The sequence below is a fragment of the Stomoxys calcitrans genome, chromosome 3 (assembly GCF_963082655.1).
Source record: "Stomoxys calcitrans chromosome 3, idStoCalc2.1, whole genome shotgun sequence".
NCBI classification, from domain to species: Eukaryota; Metazoa; Arthropoda; class Insecta; order Diptera; family Muscidae; genus Stomoxys; species Stomoxys calcitrans.
In genome coordinates, this window is record NC_081554.1 from 187,367,158 (window position 1) to 187,373,567 (window position 6,410).

Consider the following 6,410-nt stretch of genomic DNA (forward strand, 5'->3'; position numbering starts at 1 on the left):
ATCCATGGTCATTTGTTTGCTTATAAAGAGATATCGGGCAAAGATCTAGGCAAATGCCATCCTTGGTGGAGGGTATATAAGATTCGACACCGTCGAACTTAGCACTCTTTTACTTGTTTAAATTTAAATTGTTTAGTTCAGAAAAAAATTATGGTCATATTCCTACATTTCAAGTTTGTGTCTTAAGTCTTTTGATTACTTTGTGTTTTGATCACATTTTAAAAAAGTTTGTGTCTTAAGTCTTTTCCCCATAAGGCTAACTTCTTTAATCACTAAGATTTTGTTAATCAATTTGTCGCCAAACCATGGAAGATTTTCATTTTATAAAGAAACTGGAAGCCACCGTAGCGCAAAGGGTAGCGTGTCCGCCTATGTCGTTCGAATTCTGGGGAGAACATCATAAAAAATTTGTTCAGCGGTGGTTATCCCCTCCTAATGCTGGCGATATTTGTAAGATACTGTACCATTTGACATGACAGTCATATAAGACTGGGTCCGCTTCTTTAGTCCGTTCTAGTCACAGGGATTTATTTTTCTTTTGAACAACTTCCAATTTTCTCTTATTCTCAGCTACAACTTGGGAATGTCATTACATTGTTGAGTCATAAAAACCATTGTGTCATGCATTGCATTCAGCTGATACAACTTCTCAAGCTCTCTTTAAATTCCTTCTAGTTCAGCTTTACCAGAGTTGTTGTTTTCATTAGCACTTGTGTTACAAACATAGCACATGAATTCCCACGCTCTCATTATATAGTAGATGTTTATACTGATGTTCATCTAGTTGAGAGCAAATACCATGACATTCTCTCATCCACTATATATTTTGGTCATCTTCTTCTATCGCCAACTTATATTGAAAACAAATTGGTTCCTTTTTATACCCACCACCGAAGGAGGTGGTGGTATATTCGTTTTGCCTTTATAGGGTCGGAAATGTAAATTTTTGTCCATAAGCAGGTTAAGTTCAAATATATCCCCCATATAGACCGATCCGCCGATTTAGGGTTATAGGCCCATAAAAGCCACATTTATTATACGATTTTGCTGAAATTTGGGACAGTGAATTGTGTTAGGCCTTCGACATCCTTCGTCAATTTGGCTCAGATCGGTCCAGATTTGGATATAGCTGCCATATAGACCGATCCGCCGATTTAAGGTCTTGCGCCCATAAAAGCCACATTTATTATCCGATTTTACTAAAATTTGGGAAGTTTAGTTGCGGTAGGACTTTCGTCATCTTTCTTCAATTTGGCCCTGGTCGGTTCAGATTTGAGTATAGCTGCCATATAGACCGAACTCTCGATTTAAGACCTTGCGGCCATAAAATGCACATTTATTGCCCGATTTTGCTGAAATTTGAGACAGTAAGTTGTATTAGGTCTTTCGACATCCTTCTTCAACTTGGTCTAGATCGGTCCAGATTTAGATAAAGCCCCCATATAGAACGATCTCTAGATTTAAGGTTTTGGGCCTATAAAAGGCGCATTACTGTCCGATGTCGCCGAAATTTGGGACGGTGAGTTGTGTTAAGCCCTTCGACATACTTCTGCAATATGGCACAGATCCGTCTAGATTGGGATATAGCCGTCATATAGACCGATCTCTCGATTTAAGGTTTAAGGCCCATAAAAGGCGCATTAATTGAGCGATTTCGCCGAAATTTGGGACAGTGAGTTGTGTTAGGCTCCTCGACATTCTTCTACAATTTGGCTCTGGATATAGCTGCCATATAGTCCTATCTCTCGATTTAAGGTTTTGGGGCCATAAAAGGCGTATTATTGTCCGATGTCGGCGATATTTGGGACAGTGAGTTGTGTTAGGCTCTGCGACATTTTTCTGCAAACGCAGATGTTGAAAAGCCTAACATAACTCACTGTGTCAAATTTTAGTGATATCGGATTATAAATGCGCCTTTTATGGGGACAGAGAGATCGATCTATTTGGTAGCTATATTCAAATCTGAACCGATTTCGAGCAAACTTTATAGATATTGCTAAAGTCGACAAGGAAAGCATTGTACAAAGTTTTGGGAAGATTGGTCAATAAATGCGCTTGCAGTGACCATAAAAGTGAAAATCGGGTGATATATGACAGCTATATCTAAATCTTAACCGATTTCTTCACCAGTAATGTCGTGAGTTATAAGGAAATCTTTCCTGCCAAATTTCGAGAGAATTGGTTAACAAATGACTATTTTATTGCATTATTACTGCAAATCGGACGAACATATATATGGTAGCTATTGGGTTGCTCAAAAAGTAATTGCGGATTTTTTAAAAGAAAGTAAATGCATTTTTAATAAAACTTAGAATGAACTTTAATCAAATATATAATTGCCATTTTGTTCGATAACCTTTTGCCATCTTCCTGGGAAATTTAGTATTCCACGCTCATAGAACTTCTGGCCTTTATCTGCAAAAAACTGAACCAAGTGCGATTTTATAGCCTCATCATTGCCGAAAGTTTTACCATTTAAGGAGTTCTGCAAAGATCGAAATAAATGGTAGTCTGATGGTGCAAGGTCGGGGCTATATGGTGGATTCATCAAAAGTTCCCAGCCAAGCTCACTCAGTTTTTGGCGAGTGACCAAAGATGTGTGCGGTCTAGCGTTGTCCTGGTGGAATATGACACCTGCTGATATCAGCCTTTGAAGTGGTTTGAGCTGGTTCACCATACTTGGACCATGATCGTTTTCGACTAACGTTGTTTTAAACAATCCATTTTTCATCTCCAGTTATGATTCGTTTTAAAAACGGATCGAATTCATTGCGTTTAAGGTGCATATAGGTGCTCAAGCGTTGATTCGGTTTGTTAAATGAATTTCTTTCAATACATGTGGTACCAAAATATCAAGCTTTTTCACCAGTCCAAGACTTTTTATGTGATAATGAACGGTTGATTTTGGTATATTTAACTTCTCTCCTATCTCACGCTCAGTTACATGACGATCTAATTCGATTAATACTTTGATTTGGTCATCATCAACTTCATTTGGCCGACGTGAAAAATCCGCAATTACTTTTTGGGCAACCCATATATCTAAATCTGAACCGATTTTTTCCAATTTCAATAGGCTTTGTCTCTAGGCTGAAAAACATTCCTGTGGCAAATTTTAACACGATTGGATAAAAACTGCGTCTTGTAACATATATATGGGAGCTACATGCAAATCTGAACCGATTTCCATGAAATTCGCCAGTAGTATCAAGAGCCAAGAGCAAATCCTTCCTGCTAAATTTCTAGAGAATCGGTTAACAAATGTCCATTTTATTGCATTATTACTGCAAATCGGACGAGTATATAAATGGGAGTTATATCTAAATCTGAACCGATTTTTTCCAATTTCAATTGGCTTCGTCTCTAGGAAAACGTGCCTATACCAGTTTTGAAGACGATGGGATGAAAACTACGACCTGTAGTTTGTGTACAAATTAACATGGACAGACGGAGAGACAGACAGACGGACATACAATAGCTAAATCGATTCAGAAAGTGATTCTGCGTCGATCGGTATTCTTATCAATGGGTCTATCTCTCTTCCTTCTGGATGTTACAAACAAATTCACAAAGTTATAATACCCTGTACCACAGTAGTGGTGTAGGGTTTTGTATGTCTTTAATCGGAAATCAGCGATATAGGCCAGGTGCATACAAAAAATAAGGTCAGATCTGGTTCATACTCTGATGTTAAGGGGCTCACTGTAACATTGGTTAGTAAATGCACATTTCTGGGCTCAAACCCTTGAATCGGAAATTTATAAACTCCAGATTTCTTATGGGGAGGTCGGTATAAAGGGTGCTATATCAAAATATAAGCCAACTTTGAACTTTAGGCTGTGATTTCAACAAACAGACGGAGGGACATGTCTAGATCGTCTATGAATATAACGATCTATTGGGTTGCCCAAAAAGTAATTGCGGATTTTTTAAAAGAAAGTAAATGCATTTTTAATAAAACTTTGAATGAACTTTAATCAAATATACTTTTTTTTACACTTTTTTTCTAAAGCAAGCTAAAAGTAGCAGCTGATAACTGACAGAAGAAAGAATGCAATTACAGAGTCACAAGCTGTAAAAAAATTTGTGAATGCCGACTATATGAAAAATCGGCAATAACTTTTTGGGCAACCCAATAGTATGCATACTTTGTATGGTTGAAAAAATATTATTTGATGAGCTGCAAATGGAATGGTCAAATGGCCAACCACATTTTAGCTTGTAGAACATTTGGTAGGGTTTAGTAGGATTTTTCTTGAGTTTTGCTAGGAAATAATTTTTTACCTTTCTCATGTTTGGTATAAAAAGACCCATAATCTAAAATTTGGCTAACATCTACAAGGCACAATTTCTACCAAAATTTCACTAAATTTTTCCATGTGAAGTATAAATAAAACTCAAATGATATTAACTTTCTTTATAGAGCATTTATTCATATTGAACTACAATATGTATAATGCTGAGATAAGAGCATGATTTTGCATTAATTTGGCTATTGTCACAAATTCACGATTTCATTTATGCAAATTGTAAGCTTTCGATATGAAAACTCTTTAATGGCTAACCCATAAATGATTTTATGTATTTTTGCATCTTTTCTTGCACATAAACAAACCAAATATGTTACACACACACACACACACACACACACACACACATGCACCATAACCATAAACTTAATTATAGAAATAAATAATTAAGTTTGTTTATCTGCTTCCAGCTTCACATTAAGTGGCTGCTTGTTTGCCATGCATTTGTTTATGATTAGATGGAGAATTTTAATCAAAGAAGAAATTTTTGATTGTATGATGACCGCATTAATTACACTTATCGTTCAAAAACCTAATTAACCCAATTATTGTTGTTGTTTTGGCTTTTTGGCAACTTTTTAATGGTTCTTTGTTAAGAAATAACTCTGAATTGATCGAGCGTAAAGACCTAAGTTTGTTTACTTATGATGGTGGCGTTGTTGTTCTTTTGTGGTTTCTGCACACCACTTCATATTGTTGACTCAAAAAAGAAGCTGCGAAATTTTGCAGAATTTCCATTGTACGCTCCCCCTTCAGAGCCTCTAATTAAAATAAAGAACCACATCAACACCCCAACCAAAGATAAGAAATTTTTTTATATCGTTGTTTTTAACTGTTGTTAATGTGCCAAAAAACACACACAATCCATGGTCCCCAAACCGGAATGTGTGAGTTTTCTTTTGGCCAAATTGGGTAAAGAGCTAATTAATTAACATAATACACATGATACCGTAAGTTATAAGTATGGCTGCTGCCACTGGTGTTTTGGCCACCGCCTATTATTAACAGTATACCGGCGAAAAAACAAACAAGCTATAATCAATGTTTGTTTAACACACATTCATTTGGGATTATGGACCACAAATATGACACATATCGTTTAGCTGAGTGTGAATCATTAATGCAGATACATAATAATTGATAAACAATTGGAGATGATTTGTGTTATTATGGTATCACATTAATAATAGTAATAATAATAATAATGAAGTGTTAAAGGCGTTTAGGTAGTGGCAAACAAAAGACTTAAGACACGAACATGCTATAATTTTGTATTGTTCCTAATAAATGATGTGTTAATTTGAAATCATCATCCTAAAATCTCTTCAATTCTTACAATAAAGTAGAAGGTAGTTTTTTTACGAACTATCTGGATCAGTAAGCCACAGTGGCGTATTGCCTTAGTATTTTCGCTTATGGGGCTAGACTTTTCAGCGTTGGTAGTCTCTTTTCACAAGTGCTGGAGACCACACAGTGATTCAAACGACAAACAAAAGTGAAAATAAAGTCCAAAATCTTTGATCTAGCCATCTGAGCTGTACGAAATGTTTCAGACATTTTAAGAGGAGATCAGTATCAGTAACATATTTAAATTATGAACTAGGAAACAGATTTACATCATATTCTTTTATTGCAAAAGTAAGTACTTAGCTAAAATTTTGCAAGAAGTGCTCTGTTACGACTTCCAACAACTGTGCTAAGTACGGTCTGTGACCTTATATAGTTCCCATATAAGCCGATCTCCCGATTTGACATCTTGAGCCTCTGGAAATCGCAATTGTTGATCGATGTGACTAAAATTTTGCATGACCTACATCAAAAAAAGTATCGGCATAAAATTTCGAGAGGCAAACTTTAGATTGAATAAGCTGAACTGGGCCCGCTCCGCTGTGCCTTCTTTTACTTGATATGAAACAAAATTATCCTTTGAATATGTATTTTCGACAATAAACGAGCCTTTAGTGAAATACCATGCTACGAAAATAGTATTGCCCAATAGGGTTGCCCAAAAAGTAATTGCGGATTTTTCATATAGTCGGCGTTGACAAATTTTTTCACAGCTTGTGACTCTGTAATTGCATTCTTTCTTCTGTCAGTTAT